General features: G+C 36.9%; 1 protein-coding gene across 1 annotated transcript in view; it reads left to right on the forward strand.

The window, feature by feature from the left end:
* The window catches only part of ZFAND3 (zinc finger AN1-type containing 3), a 340,175-nt gene that overhangs the window by 244,267 nt on the left and 76,611 nt on the right, over positions 1–19,297 (forward strand). The window lies entirely within an intron of this gene.

Raw genomic sequence — 19,297 nt, forward strand, 5'->3', positions numbered from 1 at the left:
CTTCCCTCCATCCCCCATCCCTGGCGGTACGTGAAACATACATCTCTTTTAGGGCACAAATATAATTGATAGTATTTGTTGAAAATTATAGGGATATTATGACATAGTAGTTTTAGCCTTTTAAAAGCTCTGCTTGGCCAAGGCAAGAGGATTGCTTGAGGCCAGGAGTTTGAGACCAGCCTAGACAACATGGTGAGACTCTTATCTCTACCAAAAAAAAAAAAAAAAAATTAGCCAGGTGTGGTGCTGTGTGTTTATGGTCCCAGCTGCGTGGGAAGCTGAGGCAGGAGGATCTCTTGAGCCCAAGAGTTCAGGGTTACAGTGGACTATGGTCTCACCATTACACTGCAGCCTTGTGAGACCTGGCCTTTTTTTTCTTTGAAAGCCACGTTGAAATTTAGTATTTCAAGTTTCATGAATATCTAGAAACACAGTAGGTTAGAATGTTCTGTGTTCTGTATACTAACTTTGGAAAGGTTAGCAGAAAACAAATACTTATCTAAATCTGTCATAAACTACTGTATTTGGTAATATTGAGAATATAAAATAAGCAAGGTCATAGTCTTTGTCCTCAAAGAATTTGAAGGGGAAATTAAATGTATTTGTTATAGTTTATCAGTGGTTATCAACCAAGAGTGATCTCCCACCCCACAGCCCCGGAACATTTGATGATGTCTGGAGGCCAGGGATGCTGCTAAATGTCTTGCATCACATAGGACAGTCCTCTGCAACAAAAAATCATTCAGCTCCCAATGCCAGTAATGCTGAGCTTGACAAACCCTGATACATGTTTGCATACACCCATGTTGGTCCTTATGTATTAAAGACAGCAAATGTTGAAGGACATTGACTTACTGAGGAAGTGGTGGTAAAGATGTATAGAAGGTGGTGAAGAGACATACTAGACAGAGTAGAATGAGCTGTGGAAGGAAAGCTGCATGGAGTTTCTCAATGGCAAATGACTGTCTTAGGGCCATTTGTGGAAGAGAATGAAAGACAAGGCTGGAAGGGTAAGTTGTGGCCAAGACATAGAGGCTAAATGTCCAGCTAAGCTATTTGGACTTGAGACAGTAGCCATGTTTTTGAGCAGAGGAAGTGATATTATTACAGTTCTTTGGAGAGGTAACCTTGGTTGTATTGAAAATGGAAAGGATTAAACAGGAATAGCATTGCAAAGAGACAATTTTTAAAATATTATAACTTACTGAATAGAAGCCAAGGCAGGTGTAGAAATTATATAAGAGGAGAAAAAAAAAATGGTGAAAATTGTAGTGGTCATGCTAAGGCAGTAGATTTTGTTTTGTTTTCAAAAATCTTTTCAAGATCATGTACTTACTGAGGAGCTGATGACAGCTGTGGCCCCTTGTCTTAGAAAAATATGCACCATCCATTTATACCCAATTTTGCATGAAATTTCTCTACAGCTTGTTATGGCCCTTGGGTTAAGAACTCCTGGTCTAAGGAAAAGGTTGATCAGGATCTCATCTAATGGAAACTGGATTGGATTCGTGCATACCAGGATCGGGCCGCCATAAATCAATTCAAGCCACCAAAATGCATGTGAGGCTGAGATAACAGTAGCTACCATTTATTAGCACTTTATATAGGAGACATTATTCTACATGAATATTTTCTCATTGTTTTTCGTGATAACCCAGTGAGGTAAATAGTGTCATTATACTCATTCCATAGATGAGGAATTAGACACAAAAAGATTAAGTAATTTGCCTGTGGTCACAAACGAGTAGATACCAGAACCAGGACTCAAATTTAGGCATTTGGCTTCAGAGTTCATACTTTTAATCAGTTAATTCACATTGTGAAATACAGCTGTCACAGAGAATAATATTTGTGTGGGCAAGAGGAATGCTTTCTCTCCCTGTCATTAAAATATGTGGAAATCCACATCATAACCAAGAGTTACTTGCCAGTTTAGGCCACTGTAGACTGCTGTGTTTTTTTTTGTTTGTTTGTTTTTGTTTTTTAATATGAATACCTTCAGCCTGATTAAAGATGTCTAGTTCTATTAGCTTCATTTCCTTTCTCTCTCTTCTTGGTGACATCATTGCTTTGAACCATTGTATGTTTCTCTTAGACTTATACTCTCTGAAGCTATCTCTTTCCTAATTCCTCAAGTTTCTACAGATCTAGGGAAATGAGATTTGCCAGTTGAAGATATGGTGATGACTTAAGTTTGTATTGTGTGCAACTGGGCAGGTTGAGTTGGAGCTCAGAGGAGTGAAGTCAAGATTGTCTTCATCCACATGGAGATGATAGTTTAAGCCATAGGTGTTAAATGAGATTGCCAAGGGTGAGAGCAAAGAAAAGCAGGGAGGGCTGGGCATATGGCTCACGCCTGTAATCCCAGCATTTTGGGATGCCTATGTGAGCGGATCATGAGGTGAAGAGATCGAGACCATCCTGGCCAACATGGTGAAACCCCATCTCTACAAAAATACAAAAATGAGCCGAGCATGGTGGTACAAAACGTGGTGCCTGTAGTGCTAGCTACTCGGGAGGCTGAGGCAGGGGAATCGCTTGAATCCAGGAGGTGAGGTTGCAGTGAGCCGAGATCACGCCACTGCACTCCAGCCTGGCGACAGAGTGAGACTCTGTCTCAAAAAAAAAAAAAAAAAAAAGAAAAGCAGTGAGGATAGACCTGTGAGTGAAACTTCTTCACTTAAGGAGCAAAAAGGGTAGAGGAGGCAACTGAAGAAGTCAGGAGGAGAATGATAGTGGGCAAGGTCACAAAAGCCAAAGAACAAATTTCAGTTTAGATAATAATAATTTTAGCTCACATTTAAGAAACATTTGCTATATTCTAGACATTCTTCAAAGTTCTTTAGATGCAGTAACATTTAATTTTCAATATAGCCTATTAGGGTAGGTGCTTTTCTTATGCTTGTTTTTACAGATGAGGACATTAAAGCTTAGAGAGGTTCATTAACTTTCTGCCAAAAGTTATAGAGCTATTGCAAGGCAGTGAAGCCCATGCTCTTAACACATGAATTTGGATCTAGAGCCTATGCTTTCAGTCGCTATAAGATATTGTCACAATATGAAAATGCTACCGAGGCTGTAAACTGACAAAGAGGCACTTGGATTTGGTGATCATATGAGGGATTACCTAAATAAACTATTTAATAAACTGTTTCAGTGGTTTGTATATTCATTTAGCAATCTTTGCTGAGTGCCTGCTATATGTTAGACACTAAGTTAAGTGCTGAGTATAGAAATTAGTAAGATTAGGTCTTTATACATAAGGAGGTCACCTTTTTGACTACATATGTCTGTCCCTGGGAGTCTGGCTTGTTCTCCCAAACAGGTGCATAAGAATTTTGGGGTGGAAGGGAGGAAGTAGCTAGTAGTGGTTAACAGGCATGTCATTTGCAAAGCTTTTTCAGGTCAGCTTTGCTCCCTCACCTAGGTTGAAAGCAGCTGTGCTAGAGTGAGGAAGATGTGTGCCAGATTTGGGGGTTGAGAATATGGGGTAAGAAAAGTACCCTGAGTTTGTTAAGAGCTGTCAGGGTGGATGCTTTAAAAATCAATGGGAGATAAAGTGATTACCTAGTAGCAGTGAAGACCCAAGTGAGACACTAGACAGCCTGATCCATCTACATCTTGCAAATTTTTTAAACTGTGATCTGCCAAGGTGACGAAGGATGGCAGAAGAGACAGCAGGAGATTGCCTATGTTGATATTTTAGTGTCCTCAAGGGACCAGAATTTCATCTGTGGGTTCCTTCTTAGCTTCCCCTAAAGAGATGTGGAGAAGTAAGATGTAGCAGTTGCTGGAAAATGAATTTGGGATGCCAAATCCAAGTACCGTGAAATTTGTAAACTATTTAGTAGTTATGGATCCATTGTTACTGCATAGAGCTAGAAGTGCTACATTTTGTTTGGGGCTTGTGGAAGGTTTTATTTTTCTTTTTCCTAATATACAAGAAAATGGATATTGCTTAAATCTACTTTCACCTTCTTACTATCAACATGAACTTGAACTATGAACATATCAGCAGAAAGTGGTGAGAGTCTGGAACATTTTCTTTTGAAAAGACTGCAGATAGAGCAATAACTATTGACAAAAGTATGTAAAACTTAGAAACAGGACTAATTTTTACCCAAAAGAATTTCTTAATACACTTTCCTGCAGGTAAATAAAGCAGATATCTAAAAGCTCTAAGTGATATTTCTGTATCTGAACATAAACATATGTCTCCCTCTCCCAAACTGTGTGTGTCTGCAGAAGAGTCCATGGAGCTTAGCCATTGGAAGCCTTTTCCAAAAATAATGTAAACAAAATTCAAATAGTGACTAAAGGACTTGTTACAGCATTTAAATGCTGTAATAATGGTAACAGCTGACAACAAGTATCCTTACTGAGTACTAGGCACTGTTCCAAGTACTTCATATGCACAATCATCCCTCGTTATACACAGGGGATTCGGCGCATACTCAAGTCTCACAGTCAGCCCTGTGGAACCCACTTATATGAAAAGTTGACCCTCCATATATGTGGGCAGTACTTATTTGCCATCTGTATTTGGTTGAAAAAAATGTGCATCTAAGTGGACCCACACAGTTCAAACTGCTCTTGTTCAAGGACCAACTGTATTAACCTACTTCATCTTCATAATTACCCTGTAAGGCAGGTACTTCTATTGTATCCATTTCACAGGTGTGAAGATGGAGGCACAGGATGATTATCTTGCCCAAGATCACAGAGCACTCTGGCTCCAAGGGCCTGGGTCTCTGCCACCACAGCGTAGCTGCCATTCTCTATCATGATTTACAATCTAAAGGACATTGCATGCAAATTGGGCTATACAGTGGAAGGTGTGTTGGACAAACTCTTAAAAAGAATAAAACATTTCTTTCTGCTTTTGCTACTGCCTATTTACTGTTCTCCCAGTTTTTAGATTTTTTCTAAGGGAGATAAGGTGTGATTTGTAGTTATGTTTTTTGACCCAACTTTTGCAGAGAGAAAGGATAATGCCAGGTTGTAGTTAGAACGCTGGAATCAGTTGTTGTTTTGTTGTTCTTAAGTGCAGGCAGGTGACTGCTCACAAGATGAGGAAATGCCCTCTTAGCTCTTTATACAAGTCAGCCTTTCTGTTGTTATGCTTTTAAAGGCCTGAGCATCCCTATTTATGACCTGTTTGGTAACACGATGTGCATGTCTGCCTGAGTTTTTGCATTTTTCTTCCCAGTCCAACGAGCATATTGGATGGAAATGGAGGTGTTGGGGGGGGTCATGGCTGGTCTATTTCTTTCTAGGCAGGAGAGGAAGAGAACTGATACCTGCTGCTAGGGAAGATTAATGGCAAGAAATGGACTTGTTTTCAAATAGTCTGATATTCTAAACTAGCAGTTAGAGAGTACCTATCTCATACAAAACAGTCTTCTAAGCTCTGTGGAAGTACATACTAAGAATTAAACAGCAACCAGCTCTTACATAAAACTATAGTTTACAACAGGGGTTGACAAGCTATAGCCCACAGGCCAAATCCAGCCTATCACCTGTTTTTATGCTGCCCATAAGCTAAGAATGATTTTTACTCTTTTAAACAACTGAAAAAAATCAAATAAATAATATTTTGTGAAATGTGGGAAATACATGAAATTCCAAATTCAGTGTTTATAAGTAAAGTTTGATTGGAACACAGCCCCACTCATTTGTTATTGTATTGTCTGTGGCTGCTTCTGTGCTACAATAACAGAGTTGGGTAGTTGCTGTAGAGACCCAATGGCCTAGTACAGAAAAAGTTTGCAAACCCCTGTTTTACAGAGTTCTTTGATACACATGTTCCTAGAATCATCTTGACAGTGTGCAGCATAGGTAGGGCAAATACTCTCCTTCCTATTCTATAGATGAAAAAGGGAGGTTTAGATAATGACCCTCCGTAAGTCCCAAGAGAGGGCCACAACTGAGCTCTGGGCCTTTTGCATCTGTAATACGGGACTCTCTTCTTTCTACTCCTATCTACTGCATGCACCCAAGACACACTTTCGCTGTAGTAAAATAAAATATACAGAAAAAGCGAGAACCATATTAACTGGCATGTTAGTGAGGATTTTTAATGACTAAAGCTTCATTTCCAGGTGCTGACTGGATTTTCCTTTAATATGACACTGATTCCCAAAATAGAAATTGGAGAACGTACTCCACCTCTGGTTAAATTAATTTGGTTGAACAGAGATTTCCGTTGTTTCCTTGGAAACTGGTTTCTGGTGGTATCGTAGCTCCCTCAGGGATTTTTAAAAAATGGTAGTGCCTTTTAACAGATGTCCTTGCTAGACTGCCCCGGGTCTTTGAACGTCCATTGGGCGTCACTGGCTACATATCTTCATTTCTGTCTGACAAGCCTTAATCTGTTCCCTGGAAATTTAGTATCACTGCCACCAAGCGGCTAAACTTCTGATTTGTTTGTTTTTACCAATTAAATTTCTAATAATCTCTAAATGAAACCAGTGTTCCCCTTTTCAGACTATGCCTACTTCAGGAGGCCAGATATTGGGCAAAACAGGCTGGTTTCTTCTAGTAAAGCATTTAGAAAATATTGCCTATTAAAAATATTTTATGACTTCCTGCTGGGCTGGTTTTAAGTGAAACATGGTGGGGAGATTTATTTACAGTTCTCTGTGTGTGTCTTTCTCTTCCCTTTTCTCTAATGAAGCTCAAAGCATCAGGCTGTTTATCAGAGATAATTATACAACAGATGGAGTTTTTCTGGTATATAATAGTCTCAAAGTGGAAGATTCTTTCCCATAAAGAAGAATGCCCAAACTTTAAATGTCTCTTTTGATTTTAATTTAGCGGTGTTTTTTTTTTCCCAGTGCATTTATTTGTTTATCCCGAAGCTGGTTCTGCAAAGCATGCTGCTTTTATTAGGGCTGTGTTCTGAAAAGATTGATACTTTGCAGTACAGTATAATAATGTACAGTTACATGCTGTATTGAAGTGAAGAGCCATAATTTATCAAAAATCAATGTGTGAGATCATTAAGTTAATCTCTGTCAAAATACAGGACTTGAGCAGTTCAGCAGTGTTTTCTTATAGAAATTCTTTCTGTTCCATAATGTCAGTTGGGTAGGAACTTGTTTAAGTACTGGTAGTGTCATCTGACCTTCCATTTGTAGTCAAAATAAGAACCAGATTAAAGCAAAACCATGATTTTTAAGTTATTTATTTTCTGGCTTGCTTTTCCTTTTCAAAACTTTTAATCCTATTTTTAAGTATGCAAGTAAAACATGACTACATTCTCAGTTTTTAAATTACAAAGACACAGGTTTAGATAGAATAGAACATGAAAATATTCTAACGTCACCACCATCAGTCACCACCACCCAATTCCTACTTTTTACAGAAATAACCACTATTTATTCATTTTGGGTTGTATTTTTTCTGTGCAGCTGTGTGCATGTTTACATACAAGATTTTATTTTGGCTGGGCGCTGTGGCTTGTGCCTGTAATCCCAGCACGTTGGGAGGCCAAGGCGGGCAGATCACCAGGTCAGGAGTTCAAGACTAACCTGGTCAACATGGTGAAACCCCCACCTCTACTAAAAATACAAAAATTAGCCTGGCATGGTGGCAGGCCCCTGTAATTCCAGCTACTCGGGAGGCTGAGGCAGGAGAATTGCTTGAACCCGGGAGGCGAAGATTGCAGTGAGCCGGGATCACTCCAGCCAGGGCAACAAGAATGAAACTTAGTCTCAAAAAAAAAAAAAAAAAAAAAAAAAAAAAATTTTTTGTTTTTATATAAATGACAGCATACTATATATATTGTTTTGTAACTTGCTTTTTAACTTAATAAATTTCAGAGATCTTTCCAAGTCTACACATGGAGATCTGCCTTACTCCTGCATAATATTCTATATTGCCTTTACTATCCTTTTCTCTACTCTCTTCTCTGGAGGCTCTTTTTAATATTTCACTATTATAAGCCATGTCAAGTAAACATTTTTGTACATGGCTAATGGTGCATATGTTATTTTTCCATGATAAATACATAGAAGAGGAAGTAACAAGTCAGAGAATATGTATATTTAAAATTTTGATTTGCATGGCAATATTACCCTCCAAAATGACTGTATGACTTTATATTCCTAAGAATGATGTTTGAGAGTGATTGTTTACCACAGCATTACCAATATTAAGTGGGTTTTTTCTTTGTTTCTTTTTTTTTTTTGATAAGTTGGGCAAAAGAATAGCTCATGTTAACTTGTGTTTTCCAGACATCTCCTGATAGTGAGATTCAGCATTGTTTTATATGTTTATTAGCAATTTATAAGGCTCCAGTGATTTGCCTATCAGTTTTGTTCTTTGCTTATTTATTTTTTATTAGCTATTTTTTTCTTACTGATTTGTAGGAATTCTTTATTTTTTTATATATATGTAACAAATTCTGGATAAGTATTTGTTACATGTATATAAAAAATACAGAATTCCGGATAAGTATTTGTTACATATATTGCCAGTTTCTTTTGGTATGTTACTTGGCTTTTAATTTTCATTTGGGTGCCTTGTATTCATTAGAATTTTTTAAACTTTAAGTCTGTTGGTCTTTTGTCTTCTAGTTTTCTGTCTTTCTTAGAAGGCTGTCTGAATCGTAGAGTTACAAAAATATTTTTCTATATGTATTTAATACTTTCATGGTTTATCTTTTTCTATCATTAGCTCTTGAGCCCATCTGGAATTTATTTTGTATTTAAGGCATAGAGATTTACCTTTATTTTTTTTTCCCAAGTGGATAACCAGTTATGCAAAAACCATTCATTGAATAGTCCTAGTTTAAAATGTAATACTGTTACATAAACATAGATCTGTTCCTAGGCTCTTTATTTTGTTTTATTGGTCAACCTGTATATTTCTGAAACTGGAATATAGCCTTATAGTATGTATCAGTAGCTTCTGATTTGGATTATATTGAATATATAGATTTATTTAAGAATAATTGACATTTTAATAAACTTTTGGGTCCTCTCATAAAGGAATATAGTTTGTCTTCATTTATTCAAACCTTCTTCTATGTTCTTGACAAGAGAATGTCATCTCTCTGCACAAGTTTAGATACTAAGCACCAAATTAGCAGAGGCTTTATTTTATGCTACTTTGCTCTGTCCCAGAACACCTAGCACACTGCTGGCATAGTACTCAATAAATGGTTACTGATTTAAATATTTAGGAAAAGTTTTGTTTTTAATTTTTCTTACTTTTAGAAACCTACTGTATGTGTTTTGATACATTAAAGAAGGGACTTCTCATTGCCTGTACCTGATTTTTGAATAGCTACTTAATATTCTTTTTTAATTTTCTGTACCATACAGTAACCCCAAGACAAAGCAACTCAAAAAAAGGCAGTGTCCCTACCAGATTTTGAAAATGTGGATGCTTTGTGGTGGTAACAATTCATCTCAGACTTGCGGAATAATGGGAGTCATTTTCTGTTTCTCTCTCTGTCTCTTTCTTCTGTACAAACAGGCACTTGCCTGTTGTAAAATAACCATTTTTACTCGTTGGTATTTATCACCTAAATCTCCCTCTTCAAGAATCCCCTTTGCAAGAGAGAATACTAGCAAGCTTTTAATACTCATTTTCAAAAGTCCCTTAAGAAGTCTGCAGATCTGAAAGGTTAGTTTCCCAAAAGATTACCTCAGTCACGTGTGAGATTATACAATTACTGATATTCAAACTAGATTTTCAAGCAACATCATCATTATCCCCCCTGCCCCCGATATGGATTTCTTTAAATGTTCTTATTAAATTAAATGCTCTGTCCTTCTCTGTGAAAGTAAAGGTCATGTAAACAACCACACTTCACACAGCTTTAGCTCTTGCACTTGTCATATTTTTATTTTGTGTAGGTACAAGTAATATGTGACACTGTGCTGATTTTAAATTAAATCTAAGCTTTATTTATGACAAAAATGTTTGGCTGAAAAAAAAAACATAATGGCATTTATGTGAATGTGTTGAAGCAGCCATTTTAAGCTTACATAAATATATTTTAATTGTGCTTGTGAACTTCTTTCTGAAAATTCAGAGCTGCCAATGCCAAAAAATGACTATGTAACTGTACATTTTGTATTCATGGCCTCTGTTACTTTATAAACCATCTCACTTTGTGATCCATCAAAAAGGTGATTCTTTAGATTTAATAAAAACAATAAGTTGTCACCTTAGTGAGGAATTTTTAAAATTCTAAAATATCAGTATAATCCCTTCACTACACAATTGAAATTGTGACATTTTCAACTATTAGTTGCAAAGAGAGATCCTATTATTAAGACCTGACAGTGTTCACTTCTGTCTGTAAAGCAAGACGGTTGGACTAAGGTAATTTCCGTTTAGTGTCACTCATCATATTCCAGCTGTGGTACAGCTAGCTATGGGAAAGGCTCAGCAAAGAGGCAGAAAAGAAGGGCACCTGTGTTCCAAGTTGTTTTTACAAGTCCACGGAACAGTACCTGCGGCCTGAATAGATGTCTTTTTTTTTTTTTTTTTTTTTTCATTTTTCCTGAAGCCTCGTAGGAAGAACATGGCACCAGTCGTTTCCCTTTCTAAGGAAAGCGTTGCAGCCTTCTTTCAGTAGCTGCTGCAGGCTGAGATTTATGAGAATACTCTTGCTAGCTGAACTATGTTTGGAAAAAAAAAAAAAAAACAACCTTCCAGTGCTGAGTGGTGTCTCATTAATGTTGTTATGAGAATCATGCTTGTGTTGATGGTAAAATGCAAATGATGCAAATGTAGAAATCGGAGTTGAGCCTTAGTTAAGCCTGTAAATAGTCAAAAGTGAAGCCTAACTTGGAGAGGTGACAGCCCCTGATTTTGTATTCGTATTAAGTATGCATTGTCACAAGAGAAAAACAAAACAGTGTCTAAAATTAGTACTGATTTTATTAGCCAGGTGATATTTTGACTTCTAACAAAATGGGGATTATTCTATTTTTATCCTCAAGAGGGTGATGATGTCTTAGAATGTCACTGTTAATTGCTGTTGGACTTTATCACATTTTGAAGTATCGGTGGTAAGCGTTTGTCAGCATCTTAACATATGGAAAGATACAGGATTCTAGGTGAGAGATTACATCTGAAAAACTAAAGTTGAACATATTTAACTGCTTACCCAGAATCCTTTGAAAGTTCCATGAAACATGTTTTTACTCTTCTTACATACGTAGCAGAAATGGAATGTCTTGGTTTGAAATTTTTACTAGCTTATTCCACTATCCCTTGCCTTTATTTACTTAAATATTCACATTTTGTTGAGACTGGGAAACCCTTTTACTATTATTTACACTTAGTACATCAGTTGGTTTCTGCAAGACTAGAAATAAGTCAGTTGGCACGTAAGGAGTATGGGGAAATTGGATCTTATATTAACCTTTAGGTTCACTGGTTCTATACCAGTGGTTCTCAAATGTGGTCCAAAGACCTATAGAGGTCCCCAAGTCTCTCTTAGGGCATCCATGAGATCTTTCCTTTTCCAACTACATATGTATGTAATAGTGCGCTTTCTTCATGTTCATATAAACAGATTAAATACAGATATAGACATGAAAATCCAAGTATCTTCCTTTAAGCCAGGCCACTCTCACTGTTTTTTAAGTTGCAGTTATTTTTTATAAAACAGTAAGTTTTTATGTTGACGTGCAATTATTTTAATTTTAAATGAAAACATAATTTTTGTCAAGTTATAATTTCATATGGGATAAATATCAATGATATAAGCCACATAAACAAAAGTTTTTTAGTGTCCTTAGTAATTTTTAAGCTTTGAAAGTTCTCAAGACAGAAAAGTTGAGGACTAGAATGCTAGTAAAGAAGTTACAGAAGAAAAGCTTGGAGTTAGCAGAGGTTGGTTCATAAGGCTAAGAAAAGAAGCCATCTTCATAAAAGTGCAAGGTGAAGCAGCAGTTGCTGATGTAGAAGCTGTAGCAAGTTAACAAAAATACCTAGCTGAAATCGCTGATGAAAGTGACTACACTAAACAGCAGATTTTCAAAATAGCCAAAATAACCTTCTATTGGAAGAAGATGCCATCCAGGACTTACAGGAGGAAAAGTCAGTCCCTGGCTTCAAAGGACAGTATGACCCTCTTGTTAGGGGCTAATGTAGCTGGTGACTTTAAGTGGAAGCCAGTGCTTATTTACCCTTCTGAAAATCCTAGGGCACTGAAGAATTCTGCTACATCTACGCTGCCTGTGTTCTGTAAATGGAACAACAAAGCCTGGATGACTGCACATCTGTTTATAGCATCATTCACTGAATATTTTAAGCCTACTGTATAGACCTACTGCTGAGAAAAAAAGATTCCTTTCAAAATATTATTGCTCATTGACAATACACCTTGTCACCCAAGAGCTCTGATGGAGAGGTACAAGGAAATTTATGTTTCCATGCCTGGTAACACAGCATTCATTCTGTAGTCCATGGATTAAAGAGTCATTTTGACTTTTAAGTCATAATTATTTAAGAACTACATTTTACAAGGCTATAGTTGCCATAGATACTGATTCTTCTCATGGATCTGCCAAAGTAAATGGAAGATCATCTAGAAAGGACTCACCATTCTAGTTGCCATTAAGACCATTTGTGATTAATGGGAGAAGGTCAAAATATCAACATTAACAGAAGTTTGGAAGAAGTAGATTCTAACCCTCATGGATGATTTTGAGGGGTTCAAGACTTGGGCAGAGGAAATAATTGCAGATGTGGTGGAAATCGCAAGAGGAGTAGAATTAGAAGTGGGGCCTGATGAGGTGACTGAATTGCTACAATCTCATTATAAAACTTTAATGGATGAGAAGCTGTTTCGTATGATTGAGCAAAGGAAAGTGGTTTCTTGAGATGGAATCTACTCCTGGTGAAGATACTGTGAACATTATTGAAATGGCAACAAAAGATCTAGAATATTACATAAACTTAGTTGATAAAACAAGAGCAGAGTTTGAGAGGATTGACTCCAATTTTAAAGAAGTCCTGTGGGTAAAATGCTGTCAAACAGCATTACTACAGAGAAATCTTTTGTGAAAGGAAGAGTCAGTTGATGTGGCAGAGTTGTTTTTTGTTTGTTTGTTTGAGACAGAGTCTTGCTCTGTTGCCCAGCCTGGAGTGCAGTGGCGCAATCTCTGCTCACTACAACCTCCACCTTCTGGGTTCACGCCATTCTTCTGCCTCAGCCTCCCGACTAGCTGAGACTACAGGCGCCCACCACCACACCTGACTAATTTTTTTGTATTTTTAGTAGAGACGGGGTTTCACTGTGTTAGCCACGATGGTCTCAATCTCTTGACCTTGTGATCTGCGTCCCTCGGCCTCCCAAAGTGCTGGGATTACAGATGTGAGCCACCACGCCCGGCCTTGTTTTCTTTTTTTTAAGAAATTGCTGCAGCCACCCCAGTTTTCAGCAGCTACCACCCCCTGATCAGTTAGCAGCCATCAACATTGAAGTAAGACCCTTCACTAGCAAGAAGAGTATGAATCACTGAAGACTCAGATGATCATTAGCATTTTTTTTAGAAATAAAGTTTTTTAAAATTAAGGTGTGTACGTTGTTTCTTAGACATCATGCCGTTGCACACTTAATAGAGTCTACAGCATAGTATAAACATAACTTTTATATTCGTTGAGAAGCCAAAAAATTTGTGCAACTCGAACTTTATGCCGTATTTGCTTTATTGTGGTGGTCTGGAACCAAACCCATAATATCTCTGAAGTATGCCTGTAATTGTTTAGGGGAGTTAAGGTGGAGTGGTAATAAGATTTTGTTGAGAAAGACGCCCTTATTAGCAAAATAGATAAGCTACCAATTGCAACTTTTGACCCACTTTGAAAATTCCCTTTTCATAAATTACTAATTTAGATCTCAATAGTGTGAAAGATCATGTACTGAGTTAGGATTAGAACTTCTAACTCTGGGAGATTAACACTTAGATTCCTTAAAAAGTTTTGTAAATGGTTTAATTTGGAAGTTTCATTTGGAGAAATAAGAGAGCTATTATCTGTGTTGAAGAATTTCTGTAAACTTAGAGTCCAACTCACTACATGTATCCTTGTTTTTAATCGATGAGGCTTTTCAAACTTGATTATATAGACAGACTAGGTGTGCCCTTTCTGATTAAAACAATTCATGAATTCCAGGTTTAGGGTGAGATTGGAGATTAGGGTTTTCTTTTCTGAAGAGATTACTTTTCTTGTGCATTCTACTATGTACCTGATACTCATTAAATACTGTCAATTCTTTGCTATTTTAAATCTCCATGTGTATATTGAAGGCAAAAGAAGGAATATTTTACTGCTCAAGAAATATAGATTATTTGAATTTTTTGAAGATAATTTTACATTCTTAACATGGACACGTCAGGAAACAGTGTAGTTTATTTCACTATCTCCATTGCATAGATTTTTTGAGGTTTATTTTGTCCTTTTTTTTTTTTAGAGGAAGCCTTATCAAGAAATTCTTGATAAGATATCCTGAATCTCTCTCTGCCCAGGGAGGCTTTAGGAGGAAAAAAAAAGATATTCTGAATCTCTACAGAAGGGAGAGAATTGTAGCTCTTTAATTTGTTGTCCAAAATTACCTTTAGAACTGTGAGCCTGGAAAAGTGAGATGCTACAAAGGTAAACAATGTACAGATTTGATAGAGTGGAATTGACAAGCTGGTTAAAAAAGGGTGATGCATTTTTAATTAGCCCACAGTGCCTTTAGTTGATAAAAAATTAGATACTTTTATGTAAATGTCATGTTAATTAAGAAAATTGAAGTGTTACAAATCTACAAAAGGAATGGCTATTTTTGTGTATTAATGTTTTACAGTTACTGTGAAAGGACTGATAGTAGAATATTTGATTATTGTGCTTCTGGCAATTTTTAGCTGACCAACTCCTTGGTAGTCTATTTTTTTCTAATTGATGTGCTATTATCTGTGTTGACGGTTTTTAGCACATGATTAACTGCAGCCAGTGAGGGCTAGTGGAACCAGAAGCCAAAAATAACCAGTCATCACAGCTATTTTAACAAAACTTTTCAGAGTAGCTTGTTGATCTCTATTTCAAGATTAAGAAGAAATGGTATTTTTCTGTATTTACTCAGCTGTGGATTTTGAGTGCATGAAAGGCTAAATGCGGCTATCCTCCAAACCACTGTTCTTGACTTCCTCCTTGAGTTGTAGTCTTCAGCTAGCTGATGGGATTGACCACTACATGAGTAGGTAGCCCTGGGTTTTTTGACATGCTCAGTAACTCCATGGGAGACTGGAAAAATATAAGAATTCTGGTGCTTCACTTTGAAATGTGTGTGTTGATAGTTAATGGGGTATCTTTATTTACTCCTGTTTTTGCAGGTTACAGTGAAGTGAGTATGCAGATTTGACCCATGTCTTCAGCTTTATAGGGCTGCAGTCGGTACTGTTTCCCCGGGAGAATGTACTACCATATTGAAAATGCTGTAACAATTTCTACTTGTTGGGAATACAGCTGAAGAATATAGTTTCATGGCTTTTATGTGGAATTACAAATGTGATCCATAGTGCTGCATTATGTATGACACCTTTAATACAAAAATAGAAACATCCCTAGAAGAAAAGGTAGAATATTTACTCTTCTCTAGTCACAAACCACAGTAACCAGAGGCTTTATTCACATGCAAACTCCAAACTTTAAATTGTTGAAACTTGACGTTTTTTAAGGAAAAAGTCCTCTGAATGTAATATCAAATGCAAAATGTTAGTCTGTTAATAAATATCTCTGGATAATGAAGAAACTTGAAAAAATTCAGTTATTTAATTTGCTTTAGCAAAAGAAAGCAAAAAGCATTCATGATGATTGGCTAAAAGTTATTTCAGGTTGGTTAATCTTGATATCATCTGACTCAGAATTCCAAGAACCTGTCGTATTAAGCAAGGAACTTTGTAATTTTTTTAGACATTAATAAACCCAAACTCAATTGCCACTGATACAGGCTAGAAGATAATGGTTTGAATTGTTCTGTGCTTAGAAATACGTTTATTGTCCCAACCTCAGTCCCAGTCAACACACACACATACATACTACATTTATCTATAGAACCCACAGTCATGAAGAGGCTTTCTCACCTTGTTCTTTAGTTACTACCTCTGTCTACCCTGTTGTTTGGAAAGAAGAAGAAAAGTGAAAAATGGGAGCCAAGTTTACAGTGAGTCATGGGGACTTAATGCCAGCCACACTCTCAGGCATTAGAAAGTCCAGAAAGGAACTTTGACCCTTAATGTCAACTCTCAAAACTATTTTGTTTGCTGTAACCAAATGTTACCCATGTTATATATATTTTTTTGTTGTGGACAGAAACCTGAAAACATTTTCTGTGAGTGGCCCTTAATTTCCTGCATTGATTTTAACAGAGTTGATTTGGAACTACCTGTAATTGTCTGGATGACAGTGCAATTAGTGTAGAATATATGTGTGGTGCTGACACATTCCTGTTCTGGGTTTTAAAGTGTTTCATAGGTTGTAGTTTGCCAGACCAAATTTAACTCTAAGCTCTCTGTTTATAATTGCCCAATTATCAAAGCTGGGATATATTATTACTGCCAGTTACTCTTGCGGTCAATTTGTCTTGGCTCAGCTATGGTTCCATTTGTACTTTACTGTAATATAGTGAATACATTGGAGTGGGTTGTTAGTTTAACAAGCTCTCTGGAGAACACCTTCATGATGATGCATGTTGAGATATGCTAGGCAGCCTTAAAGTTTATTCGCAGAAACCTACAGAAATGCATTCACTAGAAATTTTTAAAAGAATAAACTCTCAACCTAAAGACAAGGTAAAGATTCTCTTATTTGATAATCATCTAGAACATTTGTAAATACGGATATTAATTCATGAGTCTCAGCCAGATTTCTTTAGGGGTTTTGATTTGACAGTTTCTCCTTTCTTATATAATTCTACTGGATGAATTATGTGCTTTAAAAAAAGCATTTTGTTAGTTAAGCTGTTACTGACCCTTGTGCACTGTGTAGCTCATGGTGTTATGGGAACTTAGTGATCTTGGCCAGATACTGAGTTAGGGGTAATCAGAAATTAGAACTGACTGGACTGTTAATATTTACATTGTGCTCAGCTGGTTTAGAAAAGTACACTAACTTCCTCCTATGTCCACCCCAGTCTCTTACATCAAAATTTCCAGGGTCAGGGCTTGGGAACTTGTATTTTAAAAAATGATCCCCAGGACTTTCTGGATGTTGGGAATGTTCTAATATTTTGATCTATGGTCGTTACATAGTGTGTATGTGTTAAAATCCCTCAGGATGTACATTTAAGTTCTATACACATCATTCTAATATTGCATTCTCTCAAATGTTACACCCTAATTTTAAAAGTTCCTCAAAAAAAAAAATAAACACACTGCATGTTCTCACTCATAAATGGGAGTTGAACAATGAAAACACATGGACACAAGGAGGGGAACATCACACACCAGGGCCTGTCAGAGGGTGGGGGTCTAGGGGAGGGATAGCATTAGGAGAAATACCTAATGTAGATGACAGGTTGATGGGTGCAGCAAACCACCGTGGCACATGTATACCTATGTAACAAACCTGCACATTCTGCACACGTATCCCAGAACTTAAAGTATAAAATATATATATATAAATATACAATCTGCTACTCTTCTGATTAAATAGTTTGCAGTAGTCGCTTAATGAACATTATTAAGCTTTCACTGTCTACATAGCAGTGACCCAATAGTAGATAACAGTGTGATTCTTGATCATTGGGAACATAAAATTAAGTGGAAGAGAAAGTGATAATACGTAATATAAAGTTTTATGGTTTATGACACCTTGCTGTACAGATGATTCATCAAAAGTCGCTTATTGGCAGTTTTACTATTTCCATTTTTTTGTTTGTTTTGTTAAAGAAACTGAGGATCACTTATCCAAGATTACTCAGCAAGTAGGGAGTAGTTGTCAGACTTAAACTCAGTCTTCTAAAAAGCCTATACTTTTCCAGAAATAAGAAGGCTTCAGTTAACAAAAACAACCCTTACATGGAAGCAGAAGTTACAGCATTTTATGGAGCTATAGAAGCCAGGCCGGGAGGGTTTTTGAGGATGTTGAGGCTGTGTTAGCTTTGCATGTCTCTCATTGTCTCTTCTTGTTCCCTGTTTTCATGTCGCAGTTTACCATTTGAACCTCTGGAATTTTAGTCCATTACACTTTTTCTGGTGAATGTGGCATTTGTAGAAGAATGTTCAGTTGAGATTACTCTGCTGTCTGGTCTGACTTTCGAAACAAATTTATTCTTGCCTCATTTTCAAATTCTTGCATTTCCAAGTAATACAAGCCAATGATGAATGTTCTCCTTCCTCATTACCTATAGCATTTATTACCTGTTCCATGTTCTTTGGCACTTGGCCACTTTCTGTCTAGCTATTTATTGCTGTCATGTGTTGTTCTTTATTTATGTACAGAGGTTTTTTTTTTTTTTAAAGAAAGATTATGATCTCCCTGACTGTGGGACTAACCTGTGTGGTGACACATAGTAGGTATTTGCTAAGTGTTCTTTGAAGTCAGCAGTGCACTTACTTGATTTTTCCTCTTTTAAAATTTCCCCTCTGTGCCTTCTTACACTCACGAAGGGTTGTTGCTATTATGGCCTTGTTATAGTAAAGAGTAAGCTAAGAGGGAACTCCTTAGGTGGGCTCTGCAAGTCCTTAAACCCATGAATCTCGGCACTATACACTCTAGGAACAGGTCTCACAGCTCTTTCATCTTTCCCTCCTTTTCAGTGACTAACTTAAATGATATGAATTCTTGTTATAGGAGATACATAACTCTGCCAAGTAACCATCTTTTGCTTCTGCTAGTCACAGTCACCTGGGGACCCTTTTTAAAATAAATGTGCAACATTTGCCTATGTGTCCTATTCCTTTATGATCACCACTGCCCATCCCAGGGCATGTCATTGGGGAGTGTTGGGGTATGTATCAATATCAACCTAAGAATGTGTTGAAGGTCTTGATTTTGCAGAATGAAATTACTGATTTTCAAGCCTTCACTCACCCAACTACTATATCTCTTGCATACTCTTGAATTATGCTTATGCATCAGATCTCTGGGCCCACCAAGATTCCATAAAGGGCCTCTCGATATCATATTTCTTACAATGAAACTAGATATTCTTCCTTGGTCAGCAATGCTTTCTTTATATATGAAAATGATTCTTATTTCTTCTGACAAGCAGTTTATTGTTTCTTGAGGCCCCCTCCCCTTCTTACTATGTAAGGCTAGTTTTTCAGTAAATTCCAAGTTA

Source organism: Nomascus leucogenys, chromosome 17 (assembly GCF_006542625.1).
Source record: "Nomascus leucogenys isolate Asia chromosome 17, Asia_NLE_v1, whole genome shotgun sequence".
NCBI lineage: Eukaryota > Metazoa > Chordata > Mammalia > Primates > Hylobatidae > Nomascus > Nomascus leucogenys.